The 19,720-nt window shown below is 40.5% G+C and overlaps 1 long non-coding RNA gene across 2 annotated transcripts in view; it reads left to right on the forward strand.

Moving 5' to 3' along the window:
• The window catches only part of LOC122549399, a 139,484-nt gene that overhangs the window by 106,643 nt on the left and 13,121 nt on the right, over positions 1-19,720 (forward strand). For both annotated transcript variants that reach the window (XR_006311518.1, XR_006311519.1), the window contains one exon: positions 17,115-17,228. This is a non-coding gene — a long non-coding RNA (uncharacterized LOC122549399). The remainder of the gene's footprint in view (positions 1-17,114; positions 17,229-19,720) is intronic.

Below are 19,720 nucleotides of genomic sequence, written 5' to 3' on the forward strand. Positions count from 1 at the left end.
AAAGTTCTTGCCTAATACTGTCAAAATTGGCCTTTCTCCAATTTAGAACTTCAACTTTTAGATCTGGTCTATCCTCTTCCATCACTATTTTAAAATGAATAGAATTATGGTCACTGGCCCTAAAGTCCTCCCCCACCGACACCTCAGTCACCTGCCTTACCTTATTCACCAAGAGTAGGTCAAGTTTTGCACCTTCTCTAGTAGGTACATCCACATACTGAATCAGAAAATTGTCTTGTACACACTTAAGAAATTCCTTTCCACCTAAGCCACACTATAGCAGTCCTAGTTGATGTTTGGACAGTTAAAATCCCCTGCCAGAGGATGTGGTGGAGGCTGGTACAATTGCAACATTTAAGAGGCATTTGGATGGGTATATGAATAGGAAGGATTTGGAGGGATATGGGCCGGGTGCTGGCAGGTGGGACTAGATTGGGTTGGGATATCTGGTCGGCATGGACAGGTTGGACCGAAGGGTCTGTTTCCATGCTGTACATCTCTATGACTCTATGACTGGTAAATTAAACTGCATTTACTTCAATGCTACAGGCCTAATGGGGAAGGCAGATGAACTCAGGGCATGGCGAGGAATTTGGGACTGGAATATCATAGCAATTGCTGAAACATGGCTTGCGGATGGACAGGACTGGTAGCTTAATATTCCAGGATGCAAATACTAAAGAAAGGGAGACTAGTTAGCAAGGTTAGAAAGGGGGGGGGGGGGCGGTGGCATTTTTGATAATATATAGCATTTCTGCTGGCCTAAGGGAGGATATTCCTGGGAATACATTCAGGAACGTTATTTGGGTGGACCTGAGAAATTAAAAAGGGATGATCACCTTATTGGGATTGTATTATAGGCCCCTAATAGTCAGTGAGAAATTGAGAAACTATTTTGTAAGGAGATTTCAGTTATCTGTAAGAATAATAGGGAGGTTATGGTAGGGGATTTTAAATTTTCAAATGTAGACTGGGACTGCCAAACCTTCACAAACCTTGTACTGCCATAGTGTTAAGGGTTTAGATAGAGAGGAATTTTTAAAGTATGTACATGAAAGTTTTCGGGTTCGGTATGTCTATGTATCTACTGGAGAAGGTGCAAAACTTGACCTACTCTTGGAAAATAAGACAGGACAGGTGACTGAGATGTTAGTGAGGGGGCACCTTGGGGCCAGCGACCATAATTCTATTCGTTTTAAAATAGTGATTGAAAAGGATAGACCAAATCTAAAGGTTGAAGTTCTAAATTGGAGGAAGGCTGATTTTTAATGTATTAGGCAAGAACTTTCAAAAGCTGATTATTTGCAGGTAAGGCGATGGCTGGAAAACGGGAAGCCTTCAAAAATGAGATAACAGGAGTCCAGAGACAGTATATTCCTGTGAGGATAAAAGGTAAGGCAGGTAGGTGTAGGGAATGCTGGATATCTAGAGAAATTGAGGTTTTGGTTAAGAAAAAGAAGGAAGCACTTGTCAGTTTTAGACAGAAGAAATCGAGTGAATCCTTAGAAGAGTATAAAGTCAGTACGAGTATACTTAAGAGGGAAATCAGCAGGGCAAAAAGGAGACATGAGATAGCTTTGGCAAATAGGGTTAAGGAGTATTCAAAGGGTTTTATAAATACATTCAGGAGAAAAGGATAACTAGGGAGAGAATAAGGTCCCTCAAAGATCAGCAAGGCAGCCTATATGTAGAAACGCACGAGATGGGGGAGATACTAAACAGGTATATTGCATCAGTGTTTCCTGTGGAGAAGAACATGGAAGATATAGATTGTGGGGAAGTAAATGGTGATATCTTGAAAAATGTCAGATGAAAAGCTGTTGGATGTTTTGAAATGCATAAAAATAAGTAAATCCCCAGGATCTGATCAGGTGTACACTAGAACTCTGTGGGAAGCTATGGAAGTGGTTGCTGGGTCCCATGCTGAGATATTTGTATCATCAATAGTCAATAGTTACTGGTGAGATGCTAGAAAACTGGAGGTTGGCTAACATGGTGCCACTATTTAAGAAAGGGTAAGGACAAGCCAGAGAACTATAGGCAGGTGAGCCTGACATTGGTGGTGGGCAAGTTGTTGGAGGGATTCCTGAGGGGCAGGATTTACATGTATTTGGAAAGGCAAGGACTGATTAGGGATAGTCAACATGGCTTTGTGCATGGGAAATCATGTCTCACAAACTTGATTAAGTTTTTTGAAGAAGTAGCAAAGAGGATTGATGATGAGGGCACAGCGGTGGACGTGATCTATATGAACTTCAGTAAGGCGTTCAACAAGGTTCCTTGTGGGAGACTAGTTAGCAAGGTTAGATCTCATGGAATACAGGGATAACTAGTCATTTGGATACAAAACCAGCTCAAAGGTAAAAGACAGAGGGTGGTGGTGGAGGGTTGTTTTTCAGACTGGAGGCCTGTGACCAGTGGAGTGCCATTACAATCGATGCTGTATCCACTACTTTTAGTCGTTTATATAAATGATTTGGATGTGAGCATAAGAGATATAGTTAGTATATTTGCAGATGACACCAAAATTGAAGGTGTAGTGGACAGCGAAGAAGGTTGCCTCAGAGTATAAAGGGATCTTGATCAGAATGGGCTGAGGAGTGGCAGATGGAGTTTAATTTCGATAAATGTGAGATGCTACATTTTGGAAAAGCAAATCAGAACAGCACTAATACATTTAATGGTAAGGTCCTTGGGAGTTTTGCTGAACAAAGAGACCTGGGAATGCAGGTACATAGCTCCTTGAAAGTAGAGTTGCAGGTAGATAGGATAGTGAAGAAGGCATTTGGTATGCTTTCCTTTGGTCAGGGCATTGGGTCTAGAAGTTGGAAGGTCATGTTGGTGCTGTACAAGACATTGGTCAGGCCACTTTTGGAATATTGTGTGCAATTCTGGTCTCCATCCTATCGGAAGGATGTTGTAAAACTTGAAAGGTTTCAGAAAAGATCTACAAGGATGTTGCTTGGAGGATTTGAGTTATAAGGAGAGGATGAATAGGCTGGGGCTGTTTTCCCTGGAGTGTCAGAGGCTGAGGGGTGACCTTATAGATGTTTATAAAATCATGAGGGGTAATGGATAGGAAAAATAGACAAGGTCTTTTCCCTGGGATGGGGAGAGTCCAGCATGGGTTCAGGGTGAGAGGGGAAAGATATAGAAGGGACATAAGGGGCAACATTTTCATGCAGAGGTTGGTGCGTGTATGGAATGACCTGCCAGAGGAGGTGGTGGAGGCTGGTACAATTACAACATTTAAATGGCATCTGGATGGATATATGAATAGGAAGGATTTAGACGGATATGGACCAAGTGCTGGCAAATGGGACTAGATTCAGTTCAGATTTCTGGACTGAAGGGTCTGTTTCTGTGCTGTACATCTCTCTGACTCTATGACTCTATGACCAATGATTTGTAGAAGTATAGCATCACTTTTTAGTCTATTCCTATGTTTATTATCCCAAGGATCCTATAAAATCACTTAACAACTGTTTCAACTTGCCTGGCCACCTTAAGAGAGTTAGGCGTGTGAACCCTGAAGTCTTTCTGCTCCTATTCCCCTCAATGTTGTACCATTGAACCTATATTATCTCTCCATGTTTCTTCTCCCAAAATGCATTACCTCACATTTCTCTGCATTGACATTCATTTGACAGGTGTCTGCCCATTTGGCCAACTTCTCAATGCCTCTCTGAAGTCACTCAGTATCATCCTCACAATTCACTATTCTCCCTAGCTTAGTGTCATCTGCAAACTTAGAGTTTTGCCTTCAACATCCATCTCCAAATTGTTTATATAAATCCAAAAAAACACCGATCCCTGGGGAATACCACTTTCAACCCATCACTAATCTGAGAAATGCTCATCTATATCTACCCTCTGTCTCCTACCTTTTAGCCAACTTCTAACCCATGCTGCCGAGGACACATCAATCCCAAACATTTCTAATTTGCTAACCAACCTGCCATGTGGCACTATATCAAATGTTTCTGAAAGTCCAATGTGCAACATCTACAACACAACTGCCTGTGTAACCTTGTCAAATAATTCAATTAAACTTGTCAGGCATGATCTGATCTTGACAAAGCCATGTTGTCTGTCTAGTATTTACATATTTTTCTCTAAGTGTACATTTACTTTATCCTGTAATATGGCTTCCATCAGTTTTTTCACTATTGACGTCAAGTTGACAGGTCTGTGCTTTCTTGGATTATCCTTTGTCCCTTTCTTAAACAATGGTGTCACACAATTCTTCAATTCTGAATAAGGGTTATTGTTCTCAAAACATTTACTCTGCTTTCCTCCCACAGGTGCTGTCGGACCTGCTGAGTCTCTCCACAATTTCTGGTTTGCTTTTGAATATTTGAGTACTATTCCTCTTCAATGGACTGTCTAACCTAAATTGTAAGCACAACTACGTGTGCCTTAGTCCTTTGTTCATGATAGCAGCAACAATGTGTACCATTTACAAGATGCACTGCTGATATACACCAAGGATCCTTAGACAACACCTTGTAAACCCATGATCATTATCATCCAGATGCTTTAGGGCAGCAGATACATGGGAATGCCACCACCTGCAAGTTCTCCAACAAGCCACTCAGCATCCTGACTTGGAAATATATCCCCATCCCTTCAGTGTCACTGGGTCGAAACCCTGAAACTCCCTTCCTAATGGCATTGTGCATCCACCTACATCAAATGGACAGCAGAGATTCAAGAGGACTGTTCATCCCCACCTTCTGAAGGACTACTAGTGATGAGCAATAAATGCTGGCCCAACCACAAATGCCTACATCCCAATGAGTGAATAGAAGAAAGAGGAATCCACAGATATCTCTAACATCAATAATAATAGATCCCAGCACATCAGTGCAAAAGAAAAGGCTGAGGAGTTTGCTTTCATCTTCAGCTAGATGGTCTTCCTAAGACCATAAAACATGGAGCAGATAGTAGGCCAACAAGTCTGCTTCTCAACCCCACTTTCCTACCTGTTCGCCATAACCTTGATTCGTTTACTGATTAAAATCCTGTCTCTTAGCCTTGTACATCTATAATGATCCAGCCTCACCAGTTCTATATTATATTCTATTAAATTATATTCTAGTTGTAGTCTAGCCTCTTGTACAGTTTTAGCAAGATTTTCCTGTATTTATATTGCACTCCATTTGCAATGAAGTCCAATTGTCTTCCCCATTTCCTTCTGAACTTGGATGCTAGCTTTTTCTGACTCATGCACAAGAAACTCTAAATACCTTTTCCTTCAGGTTTTTGCAGTCTTTCTGCATTTAAATACTGCAATTGCAGTTTTTCATGCAAAAGTGCATAGCCTCAATTTTTCCAACATTGAATTCCGTCACCCAAGTTTTTGTCCGTTCACTTACCTGTCAATATTCCCTTTGCATATTCTTTGTGTCATCCTCATTAGTAACCTGCCTATATATTTCTGTGTCATCTGAAAACCTGGCAATAATACATTCACTTCCTTCATCCAAGTCATTAATATATATTGTAAATAATTACAGCCAGTCAGTTGCAAGTCAAGACAGTTTATAGCCTGGAGGACAACTTACAAGTGATGGTTCTCCCATGGTTAAGAATGTGCTATCCAGGGGATCCTTGAGTTGCTGCTGTGCATCTTATTGATGGTACACACTTTTGGCACTATATATTGGTGTTGGGAATGTTTACCATGGTGGTGAGATGCCAGTCAACACAGCTGCTTCATCTTGAATGGAGTCAAGGTTTTGATGAAGTGAGGGAAATCAGGGATGCACAAGGTGCCAGAACTGGAGGAGTGCAAAGGTCTCAGAGTGTTGTAAATTTAGAGGGGATCACAGCCACGGAGAAATTTGTACATATGTTCAATCAGCAAGAAGCAGGTGATTGGAGAATGTGACTTGATGCAAGTGAGGATACAAACAGTGAAGCTTTGGATGAGCTTAAGTTTAGGGAAGCTGCAATGTGGAAGTTCAGCAAGGAAAATACCCAAGTAGCAAAGTCAGATCATAACAAAAGGCACCAAACTAATATATCAGGAGAAGAAATGAAGCTAGGTATAACTTGGATCATCGTTATTTATCAGGCATGTTTCCATGCCAACCGTCAGGGAAAAATGCTCATCTACCCTCAGCAGAACAACACACATCATCAGTGAATTCTTTGTGATCACACAAGTCATCTTTAATTCAGAATCAATAACATAGATGCAAAGGCGTTAAACAGAATGAATAAATTTCAGGACAGTCACCAATGAGACGCAAGTTCATAAGTAACCATGGAAATGAAAAGTAGAGCCCAGCAGTGAGCATGGAATACAGATTAGCCATCAGAGCTTCACAGCATGGCATCAAAACAGTTCCCATGGTAACAGATATCTAGTGAGAAATATGGTCACAGCATATGCATCGTGAAATGATGTTCTTTAAGTACTCACCATTTATAACATTATTGATGCAATTAGTTTGCCTAACGACAAACCTCAAGTGTATTTAAACTTTAATATTTTTATGGGCCCTTTGACACGTTTAAAGGAGAAACTATGGCATTAGAATCCGTTTGGAAGACATGCATCTAGTAATTTCGTATGGAATCAAAACAGCTGAAAACTGGCAATTGCTGACTGTTTGTAAATGAATTAAAAGCAGAGAGAAAGGAATACCTTCTACTGATTGGATTGCATTTTGTCCAGGGATCAGTCACTGATACTTAACTAAGACATGATGGAAAATTAAATATATCAATTTGGAATAATGGTTGAAAGGATTCACTTTTATTTTTATTAAATGCAACAACATACTTAAGAATCAAAGTCTATAAATTATTAATGCAAAAACCTTGGCCTTTTGGATTTTAATGAAGAAGTTATCCTGGATAATTGAATGGTTTGGTGAATACGATAAAATGACAGACAAAGGAACATCACATACAAGCATATTAAACATCTATCTACTAATATCACAGAGAGAACACCTCCAAACAGAAAGCACTCTGTTGGTCATGCACTGGTGTGCTAACCTTGTGTCTGTGCTTAAGACCTGAAGTGGATTTGAATGCAATAAGAGGGCCTCCAGAGCCATGGCTGATACCCTCTGTGAATCATCACTTGGACTTGGTGGAGAGGATGGGAGGTTCTGATAATGCTTGCAGGATAACTTTGCTACTGCCACGGCCACATATGTGACTAGGAGAATGTGAAGACTACAGATGCTGGAGATCAGAGTCGAAAAGTGTGGTGCTGGAAAAACACAGCAGGTCAGGCAGCATCCGAGAAGCAGAAGAGTCGACATTTCAGGTGTAAGCCCTTCATCAGAAATATGGGGTGGGGATGGGAGTGTAGAGAAGGTAGCTGAGACATAAATAGGAGGGTGGGATGTGGGAATGGTAGCTGGGAAGGCGATAGTTAGATGCAGATGGTGGGGGGTGATGGTGACGGGTTGGTGGGGAGGGTGGAGCAGATCAGTGGGAGGGAAGATGGACAGGTAGGGCAGTTCAAGAGGCCGGTGCCAAGTTGGAGGGTTGGCTCTGGGATGAGGTGAGAGGAGTGGATGTGGAAACTAGTGAAACATCTCTGGGATACACGCACCAAACAACCCCACTGCTCTGTGGCTGACCACTTCAACTCCTCTTCCCATTCTGCCAAGGACATGTAGTCCTGGGCCTCCTCCACCGCCAAGCCACCCAAACCTGGAGGAAGAACACTTCATCTTCTGCCTTGGGACTTTTCAACTACATGGCATCAATGTCGACTTCACCAGTTTCCTCATCTCCCCTCCCCCCACCTCATCCCAGATCCAACTCTCCAACTCGGCACAGCCCTCTTGACCTGTCCTACCTGTCCATCTTCCTTCCCACCTTTCTGCTCCACCCTCCTCTCCGACCTATCACCATTACCCCCACCCCACCCCAACCTGCATCAATCTATTGCCTTCACTTTGCTGTTCAAAGTGCAATTTCAAACCCCTCAATGGCAGTGTTATGATACAGGGTTAGCAAGCCCAACTAAATCAGTCTTTTGACCACTGCATCCACAACATACTAAAATTAAAATATTCAATAACCCTCAAAATTATCCAATTGTTCCGAATCAGACTTTATGAATAACAGATCTTGGACACCAAGCTTAGAACTTAAACAAAAGAAAAACAACATATTATTAACACCGCAAGTTCAGCACAACAAATCTGAACAACAAAGTGATCCAATTAATATCTAGGATATAAAACTAACCTTCTTTTATCATAATCCCCACTGATACACAGACAGATTGACTGGCAGATACAGTTTCATAGAATCATAAAATTCCTACCATATAAAAACAAGTCATTTGGCCCAACAAGTCCACACTGACCCTCTGAAGAGTATCCCACCTAGACACATTTCCCCTCCCCTCTTACTCTACAGTTCCCTTGACTAATGCACCTAGTCTACACATCCCTGAACACTATGGCAATTCAACATGGCCAATTCACCTAACCTCCACATCTTTGTACTGTGGGAGGAAACTGGAGCACCCAGAAGAAACCCATGCAGACATGGGGAGAATCCATAAACTCCACACAGTTGCCCAAGGCTGGAATCTAACCCAGGTCCCTGGCGTTGTGAAGCAGCAGTGCTAACCACTGAGCCACTGTGCCACCCTCTATGTTTAAGGGATAAGTTTAAAAAAAAATAAAAGAATTGCATTTTGCCAGTTGAATTAAACAGTTTCAAAAGATGCATATCAAGTCTTTATGCAATCATTTGAGAATAGGTTATCCACAGGCACATACCAGTATATCTAATTTCAAAGTTATCATAATGTGAACAGATTCAGTAGACGTCCAGAAGTATTTACTGACTTCTCGTGGACTGGGATTCATTTCTCAGAACATTCAACAATTCTTTAACTGGAAAAGACCCAAAGCTTCCAAAATCATTCTGTACCCACCAAAACAAATCAGAACCAAGTTTCTTTGTTTTTCCTTTTTAATCAATATTCTCTGAAGTTAGCTGGTTAGTATCAGTCCTCCTTGATTGACCAACTCAACATCCAACCAGCTGCCAACTCTGGATACATGTATTCTTTAGCTTGGTAATTAAGTTGCACTGTTTACCAGGCCAGTCACCAACAGCAAACATCTGTGTTTGTTTTCTTCTCTTAAAACATGCAACTGTTCAAAATTCACTTCTGACATCGCTCACAGTTCCACCAAAAGAATTGCAAAAAGAGAAGAAAAGATAGTGAGGGTCTCAACAGCAGACCTGTGAGCAAAGATTATGTATCTCATTTTGCTGCAAAGGCAATAGAAGTCTACAGCAGTTTGGAGGTCCAGTTGTTTGTGGTTCGACATGTCACCAGCCTTTCAATATAGTGTGGACAATGACAATGTCCCAAGGTCTTCACTCTAAATAAAGTCACAAGCAGGCTTCTAGCAGGGTCCTTTTGAAAATTTCTGTGGCAACAGAGATTGGAGATATGAATAAAGTGTGAACCTATGAGTCCCCAATCATAAATCTGCATACACACGTTGGATGCTTGAAGGCCACTGGACATCTGCATTGGGATAGAAGTGGCTCTGGACAGTGACTTAACAATCTTTATCAAGATATCTACTGTTCACTCCAAATGGGGAGGGACTAGAATAAATTCTTTCTTCTGGCTGGGGAGCTACACCCCTTGGCAACATGACTTTTGTGGTGAAAAAAGAACTTCTTTACTATTTTCAACATGGAATGCTAATGTATTCATGTGTAATCTCAAGTGTGATTGTTAAGCAAGACCAACATTAATCCTATCACCTGAGCTTTCATGACACAAAATTGACATTGGCATTCTCTGTGAGACTCACTTTACCTGAGAGGTCAGCTGAAAGAACGAGTAGGGTGATATATATCTTCTACTAGAAAGGAAAGGCTGACAATGACCCTCATATTAAAGAAGTTCTTTCTTTTCTCCAAAAATAGGAACTTAGAGATGCTACCAGAAGGGGCGGCACGGTGGCTCAGTGGTTAGCACTGCTGCCCCACAGCGCTAGGGTCCCAGGTTCGATCCCAGCCTCGGGTGACTGTCTGTGTGGAGTTTGCACATTCTCCTTGTGTCTGCGTGGGTTTCCTCCGGGTGCTCCGGTTTCCTCCCACAGTCCAAAGATGTGCCGGTCAGGTGAATTGGCCACGCTAAATTGCCCATAATGTTAGGTCAATTAGTCAGAGGGAAATGGGTCTGTGTGGGTTACTCTTCAGAGGGTCGGTGTGGACTGGTTGGGCCAAAGGGCCTGTTTCCACACTGTAGGGAATCTAAAAAAAAAACTCCACAATTGTACAAATGAAAGACCCAGGACCCATTTCATTTCCTACATAATCCATAAGCCACTGTTGTTAGTGCTTTTCCATTGCCCTCTTCCTCTCACTCCAATAAAGATACTAAAGAAATTTCTATTCTAACCTTGATACGTCGTCACTGCCATCTTTTTGGGAATTTAATTCCAGGACTTGTTGTGTCTCCAATGTGTGGAGAGTAACTATTGGTAAAAGCATCTACAAATTATTGCTTCCTGCTGACAAAATGACTTCAGTATAATCTCATTATAACAAAAACACTTTTTGACCAACAGGACAAGTTTAAAACCACACAGAAGCATCCTTGATCCTAGATTCTCACTTCCTGGATTTTGTCAATGCTTGAGTCAAAGCTGGAAGGGGTGCCTGTATCTCACAATCCTTCCAAGAGATTGACTCCTATTGGGAAGGCCATCAACTTGTTCAATGATGATGAACATCCAATGAGCACCAAGAACCTCACAAGGTCCAAAGGCCCAAGAGGATGCAGATCAATGTCATAGCCCTAATGTGCAGATCATGCCCAATTTAGAAAAAAATAATATACCCACCTCAATTCCAGAGCATTGCAATAAAAAAAAAGGTCTGTTTTACTAAATCCCTGTGTCTAAATCATCGGGAATGAGGATCGTTGTCACCAGGAAAGCTGAAAAACATCAGCAGAAGTGGGTCCTGTTTGTTCAACTAGCCAAAATTCCAAGTGAAGACAAAGAAAATGGTTCAAAATCACTCTGACAGCATTGCGAGTAATGTCCGGGAGGAGTTTTCTAACAATCGTTCAGTACAGCAGCAATTTGTCACTTAAGCTGCTACACATTTTGATTGTAAATGCCTTAAAAACGGAAGCTATGGAAGTGATTGCTGGGCCATTTGCTGAGATATTTGCATCATCGATTGTCGTAGGTGAGGTGCTGGAAGACTGGAGGATGGCTAATGTGGTTCCACTATTTAAGAAACGTAAAGAAAAGCCAGGGAACTATAGACTGGTGAGTCTGACATCAGTGGTGGGCACATGTTGGAGGGATTTCTGAGGGACATAATTCATATGTATTTGGAAAGACAAGGACTGATTAGGAATAGTCAACATAGCTTTGTGTGTGGGAAATCATGTCTCACAAACTTGATTAAGTTTTTTGAAGAAGTAACATAGAGGATTGATGATGAGGGAAGAGCAATGGACATGATTTTTATGGACTTCAGTAAGGCGTTTGACAAGTTACCTCATGGTAGACTGGTTAGCAAGGTTAGATTACGTGGAATACAGGGAGAACTAGCCAGTTGGATACAGAACTGGCTCGAAGGTAGAAGACAGAGGCCTGTCATGGAGGGTTGCTTTTCAGACTGAGGCCTGTGACCAGTGGTCTACCACAAGGTTTGGTGCTGGGTCCACTACTTTTTGTCATTTATATGATTTGGATGTGAACATAGGAGGTATAGTTAGTAAGTTTTCAGATGACGCCAAAATTGGAGGCACAGTGGACAGTGAAGAAGGTTACCTCAGAGTACAATGGGATCTTGATCAGATGGGCCAATTGGCTGACATGTGGCAGATGGAGCTTAATATAGATAAATGTGAGGTGCTGCAAATCAGAGCAGAATTTAGGCACTTAATGGTTCGGTTCTGGGGAGTGTTACTGAACAAAGAATAATTGGAGTACAGGTTCATTGTTCTATGAAAGTGAAGGAGTAGGTAGATAAGATAAGGAAGAAGGCCTTTAGTATGCTTTCCTTTATTTGTCAGAGCATTGAGTAAAGGAGTTGGGAGGTCATGTTGCAGCTGGACAGGATATTGATTAGGCCACATTTGGAATATTGTGTGCAATTCTGATCTCCCTCCTCCAGGAAGGATGTTGTAAAACTTAAAAGGGTTAGAAAAGATTTACAAGGATGTTGCCAGGATTGGAGGGTTTGAGCTATAGGGAGAGGTTGAATAGGCCAGGCCTGTTTACCCTGGAGCATCACAGACTTAGGTGTGACATGAGGGGCATGGATGGGGTAAATAAACAAGGTCTTATCCCTGGGATGGGGGGGGGGGGGAATCCAGAACTAGCGGGCATAGGTTTAGGGTGAGTCGGGGAAAGATTTAAAAGTGACCTAAGGGGCAACTTTTTCACACAGAGGGTGGTGTGTGTGTGGAATGAGCTGCTAGAGGAAGTGGTGGAGGTTGGTACAAATACAACATTTAAAAAGCAACTGGATAGGCATATGAATAGGAAGGGGTTAGAGGGATATGGGCCAAACACTGACAAATGGGGCTAGATTAATTTAAGATATCTGGTTGGCATGGATGAGTTGGACGAAAGAGTCTGTTTCCATGCTGTATATCTCTATGATACTATGATCTAAGAGACAGAGAGTTGACAGAGGTAGAAACAAAAGGAAGCAAATCCTGCACTCTGGATCCCATTCTTCTATGAAACACCCTGACCCAAGTGGCTAAAAGCATGTGGATCATGAATTGGCCTATTCAGCCACATGAAGAGCAACGGCAGAAACCCACAATCCTGAGCAGACAATAGGTTAAATCTTTCATTATTGTTGAGGAATTGATACTTTATTTGTACACAACTTTTCACTCTTAAAATTGATGATCTCATCTTTTCCCCAATGTTGCTGTTTGTTTCTGTTCATTATTGTTCACATCATTCCTGAACACAACTGCATTGAGAACATTAGTCTGTTACTGAGCCCACATTCATCTTACATATTTATCAATCATATCCTGTCTTTAGATCCTTAAACAGACCAGTGAATCAAAGAGTATTCATTGACAGAAAGCTTGCTACTCTGTATCTGAATAAAATATTTTTCAGGACTAAGTTTTCAGCTCTTGGTCAGAAGCTGAGAGTTGGTAAAACGTATTGGCTCTGCAAACCCTGGATGTTCTGATTTTGGATCCAGGGTGTGCATGCTGAAATGATAGTCATGCTGGTGGGCGCTTAGGCTGTCTGTGACAAAAGTTTGTATAAGTGCAATTCTGGTCTTCTTCCTAACGGAAGGATGTTGTGAGACGTGAAAGGGTTCAGAAAAGATTTGCAAGGATGTTGGCAGGGTTAGAGGATTTGAGCTATAAGGAGAGTTTGAATAGACTGGGGCTGTTTTCCCTGGAGCGTTTGAGGCTGAGGGGTGACCGTATAGAGGTTTATAAAATCATGAGGGGCATGCTTAGGAGAAATGGACAAGTTCTTTTCCCTAGTGTGGGGGAGTCCAGAACTAGAGGGCATAGGTTTAGGGTAAGAGGGGAAATATATAAAAGAGTCCTAAGGGGCAACCTTTCTACACAGAGGGTGGTACACATATGGAATGAGCTGCCAGAGAAAGTGGTGGAGGCTGGTACAATTACAGCATTTAAAAGGCACCTGGATGGGTATATGAATAGGAAGGGTTTGGAGGGATATGGGCCAAGTGCTGGCAAATGGGATTAGATTAGGTTAGGATACATGGACGAGTTGGACCAAAGGGCCTGTTTCCGTGCTGTACATTTCTATGACTCTATGACTGTAAGTGATCTTGGTTTTGTTTCAGCTTTAACAAAATAATTGAAAAGCATTACGCTGAAACAATCCTTACACCTTACACCCTCCATGCACTCCCATGGCCTCTCATACCTTCCATGCCAACATGTGCATTTTCAACCACCCTCTAGGCCCTCAATGATAGGTTGTCAAATTAGCCATGCAGCACAAATCCTTTAATAATATCCCTCAAGCTTATATCCCCAATAGACAGAATTAAATAGTGAGCATTGACTTTTCTTTGTATTACAGATAGTTTTGATATTCAAAACATGTATAGCCAAGGACAATTAGATGTTTTGCCAGTTTGATAGTTTATTTTAACGCTTCACAATTAGAACACAGAACATTACAGCACACTACAGGCCCTTCAGCCCTCAATGTTGTGTCAACCTGTGAAACTTATCTGAAGCCGATCTAAACTACACCATTCTATTTTCATCCATATGCCTATCCAATGACCATTTAAATGCCATTAAAGTTGGTGAGTTCTAATGGTTTTGACAGTTCCAGAGCAGTTAGTGAGCGATAATCCATACTAGTAGCTATTCCCATCTCAAAGTACAACATCTGTTTGTAACTTTGAACTTCTTATTCTTGACTCTGAGAAAGTGGATATCTCACCTGATTTTCCCAAATTTATTGCAATGGGCCCCATTCTTCATGAGCTGGGAAGATTTTGTCCTTTAATATTGTATTTCTTAAGCAAACTGAGCTTGTCAAGATCCCAAGGACGATGATGAATAATTAGTGATTTGATCACATGAACACCACATCATCAAACTTCTGATGATTTTACATCTGTCATAATGTCTTCAGGAATAACCACCATTGGCTAGAAAGTATTTTTTGTTTCTAAAATATATGTCTGAAAACCAAAATCTGTTTATACTCTTTTACTGTACATATGTGTTTGTGTGTACGTGTACGTGTGTGTGTGTATGTGTGTTTTTTTTGGATGTGTGTGTTTTTTTTTACAAATTAACCAAATGCTTAATTTCATTGAATACATTTTGCTTTATAATAAATTTATATTTTGCACATGGATTAATTTTTTTCATCCAAAATCTGTGATAAAGAAAGCATACAATTGGTATACTCTTATACCTACCATGTTATTCCAACCATTTGGTTTGTCTCCAGCACCATCGTATTTTTGAATTTTTGCAATTATCTCACTGCCTTAATTAATCAGATCATGGGTCATCCCTTCACTCGCTATACAGCTATTGACACTTTACTTGCACTGTTTTTCACTTTTGATCATCTGAAAAGACTTGTTATTCAGCCTGTCAACACTCTACTCACACTACTTGTACTATCTTTGGCACTCTTAATTTCCCAGAATTATCTTGCAATGATCTCTCTGCCAATAAATTTGGTGCCTATGTGCTTCCCTCCATTTCACCTGATGACAGAGTAGTGCTCCAAAAGCTTGTGATTTCAAATAAACCTGGAGTGGCACGGTGGCTCAGTGGTTAGCACTGCTCCCTCACAGCATCACGGACCTGGGTTCGATTCCAGTCTCTGGTGACTGTCTGCATGGGTTTCCTCCAGGTGCTCTGGTTTCCTCCCACAATCCAACGATGTATGGGTTAGGTGGATTGGCCATGCTAAATTGCCCAAAATGTTCAGGGATGTGTTGTTTTGATGCACTAGTCAGAATAAATATAGAGTAGAGGGGATGGGTTTGGGTGGGTTAATCTTTGGAGTGTCAGTGTGGATTTGTTAGGCTGACGGGCCTGTTTCCACACTGTAGGGATTCTATTCTATTAAAAAAAACTGTTGAATATAACCTGGTGTCATGAGACTTCTGATGTGGCCATTTCAGAACTTGGGTACAATATCTTTATTTAAAACATTAACTTAAAATGCCACAGTAATCAGCTGACCACATGTGAAATAAACAAATTCATCTGAGCTGCACTGAGATTACTGTTTTATTAACAAAATTGACACTAGTCCAAGCATTATGATATGCAAAGGCCCTTATCTTCTACTTGGAAAGGAACTTGCAGGTAGTAGTGTTCCCATGTACCTGCTGCTTTTGTGCTTCTAGATAGAAGTGGCCGTGGGTTTGGAAGATGCTGTTAGTGGATTTCTGCATTGCATCTTGTAGATACTGCTGCAACTGAGCATTGGTGGTGGAGGGATGGATGCTTGTGAATATGGTGATAATTAGGTAGGCTGCTATGCCCTGGATGGTATCAAGCTTCTTGAGTGATGTTAGAGCTGCACCCATCTAGGCAAATGGGGAATATCCCATCACACCCCTGACTTGTGTGTTGTAGATGGTGGATAGGCTATGGGATTAGTGGGTTTTGAGAAGACTTGTAGCTGTGGTTGAGGTTCTGGATGTAGGTTTGCTCGCTGAGTTGGAAGGTTCATTTTCATATGTTTCGTAACATCTTCAGTGAGCCTCTGAATGAAGCCTTCATTCGGAAGCTCACTGAAGATATTACCTAGTACGGTGACAAAATGTCTGAAAATGAATCTTCCAGCTCAGTGCGCAAACCTACATCCAGAGGCTATGGGGTGTCAGAAGGTGAGTGACACTCTCTAGTATTGCAAGCCTCTGACCTGCTCCTACATATTTATATGGTGTTTCTGAACTTTTAATACATCAATAAAACTACGTTATTTTCTAAGGACATCCTTAAGATTTTAAACAGTATATTCATTGTTTTTTTCTTTTGTTAAGGACACTATCTTTTTTTTAACTTTGTACCTTTGAGTATAGATGCTTGACATCATATCTTCATTGGTTATAATTATATATTAAGTATAGATTAAAATTGCCCTTTTTTCCCTCAAGAAATCCCTTGTAATTGACTCCTTATTCATGCAGTGGACAATGAATGACATCTAAAAGCACAAGAGCAACAGACACATGGGAACCTACAATTTGTTCTTCAGCTATATTGTGTTCCTATACTAACACTGGGCCAAAATTCTGGAACTCCCTGTTTAACAGCACTGTGGTACCTACTTTAGTAGTTCAAGAAAGTGATGCAGAAATTAGTAGCATGGTTCAGTTACAATGCAAATTTTTGTATTAAGGTCTAACTTCTGTTGGTGGGCAACCAGCTTTAGAATTATACAATTTCTTTGGATGTTTATCACTTATGATTGTAAGAAACAAATATATAATAATACTTGAACTGATCTATCTTGTAAATACTGAAGATTGATATGTAGAACTTTATGTATTACTCTCTGCTTAATCCTCAGTATTACTTTGACTTTGCTTTGTTTAATGCTGCAAATAACTTTGTAATCTATTTTCAGAACTAAAATAGCCACTCCAAACACACCAGCCACAGTCAAACATGTTACCCACCTGGAAGCATCCAAAATGTAGCCAGTCATTTAAAGGTGACTGATCGAATCAACAACACACAGGTAAGTTATGTGTATGATTGAATTAAGAATTCTGACTAAATAAGCAAAATCTGACACAATGAGTTCCTGTCTTGGAAGAATGGATATTAATAGATAGTCATGCACTGTAACAAGCCTTGCTTAGCTAATAGGAATCTAATCATGCACTGTTGCACCTCTGAGTTCAGGGAGATCAGTGGTTATGATTGGGAAAAGCTTCATTAAAGTTTGCTTTTCAATGGCATAGTATGCAGAATGCAGAGAAATTGAAGGAAAACTTTCAAAGAGACAGTATAATAGATGACAGAGGGTCAGTAGTCCATTGAATTGGCTGGGTCTACTGCCTTGTTAAGTGTCATTTCTGTTGTACTCATTTTGACAATTTAATAAATTGGTAAATCTTGTCTATATATACTTGTACCACCAATGGCTTCACACTGGGCCAGACCTCGAGTCTTACAATTAATATTCAATTGGATTTCAAAATCCCATAATTCAGTGTTTCACTAGCATCTTCTCAAGAGCAATGAAGGTTAGATAATAAATACTGGCCTATCCAGTGTAACCCACATCCCATGAATGAATAATAAAAAAAACACATTTGCCTCGTAATTGCCTTAGCTATTGCTTCATTAAAAGCCACCTGAACGTATTGCCTTCTTTGTGTGAGAGTCATTCTGCCAAATGCCGGGGTGATGACAACTTTTCAGGAACAGCAAGCTGAGAAACTGATTTTTTTGTATGCTTTCCAAATGTTCTTTAATCACACATATTGTTCTTTTGAAAGAACAGGTGTTAGATCTATAACACACAAGTGCTACTTTAATATTCCATATTCCTTTCTGAATAAATCAGATAAAACTAACAAAAAAACAAAAGACAGGCTTACTGATTATAAGGTTTAAAAGTATTCTCTGACCACTAGAGTTACAAATAATTTATAGAGAATAATAGCTGAGTGGGAATGGGTTGCAAGAAGTTATTCAATGGAACAGTTCGGATGATATTGTGAACTGCAGCAGTGAAAATTAAGTGGTTATCATCAAAAATGCTGAGATTATGTTACGTTTTAAGACATACTCCTCACCATTTGCTGCTTTTTGTAGTATATTTGATCCTTCCCTTTCTCTGTTTTGCTATTCAAATTAATTTTTGTTAGCACCATTCATCTTTGAAAGAAAGGATCTTATCTTCTACCATAATATGAGCTCAATAATGAGCTGCATATAACTAGTTCTATCTGGTTTCACCAGTAAACATTAATATTCAATTGGATTTCAAAATCCCATAATTCAATGTTTCACTAGCATCTTCTAATTTCACTAGCATGGAGTCCTGCAAAATAGAGCTTCTCACATGAAGTCCTCTGATATCTTTAAGAGTCTGACTACCTCTAGCCAATCAATGGTGTCACTTCTCTTAACCACTTAACACCCTGAATGAGCGTCTTGAAAACTATCCACTTCTGGATTTAAGAGATTGATTAATGTCACAACTCCAGCTTGAGAAGTAATAAGCTTGACTTGATGAATATAAGTGGTTGCCGAGGCCATGAGGAATGAATCTTGAACAATTGTCACCTCAGCACACATTGATTGCTAGCATCATCTGAGGCTGAAGACACCCACTTGCAGTTCAATTTCCCATTTTATTTCAAGTATAATTTCATTTTTTGCCTGGCCTTGGGACCAAGTAATTGTGAAGGAGTATGCAAGCAACTGGGAGGGCAGCCCCAGCCTGAAAAATAAAAATCCAAATCTGCAAAAGGACCAATCGATGTTAACCTGGGACAATAATCCATAGAACAATTATAGCACAGATGGAGGCCATTCAGTCTGCCATCTACATACTGTCTCCATGTAAGAGCAATTCAATAAGCCCCTATCCTTTGTCTGTAGATCCAATTGCTACTTCTTTTTCAGATGATTATCCAGTTCCTTGTTATTGGAAACTGCTTGAAACAGCCTGCACTACACACTTAAGCAGTGCATCCCAGATTCCAGCCAATTGCAGCATACAAAAGATTTTCCTCATATCACTATTGTGTCTTTTGTCGATTACGTTAACCAGCATCATCTAATTCTTGATCTTTCCTCCAATGGGAACAGTTTCCCCCCAATTACTCTACCTAGACCTCTCATGATTCTGAATACCTCTATCAAATCTTCTTTCAGATTTCTCTTCCTTAGGGAGAAAAATCTCAGGTTCTCCAATCCAGCACAAGTCCTGAAGAACTGGAGTAAACTGTAAAAAACTGCCATTTATGCTTTTAGCTTGAAGGATTCTATTAAATCTGAATGAATTTAAAGGCAGTGACCAGAACAACTCTGTGGAAATCTAAGACCAGTGTGGTCAAGTGGCCAACAGCCTAAGCAACTAGGCCCAATGTAAAAGTGAATACTCTAAATTAAATACAGCTTCTGCAAGCAAGTCCTTATGGATGGAAAGAGGCAAGATTACCACAGGTCAAAACCAACAGGGACCAGCTCAGGCACGTTTTGCACATCCAACAG

The sequence above is a fragment of the Chiloscyllium plagiosum genome, chromosome 1, assembly GCF_004010195.1.
Source record: "Chiloscyllium plagiosum isolate BGI_BamShark_2017 chromosome 1, ASM401019v2, whole genome shotgun sequence".
In the NCBI taxonomy this organism is placed as follows: Eukaryota; Metazoa; Chordata; class Chondrichthyes; order Orectolobiformes; family Hemiscylliidae; genus Chiloscyllium; species Chiloscyllium plagiosum.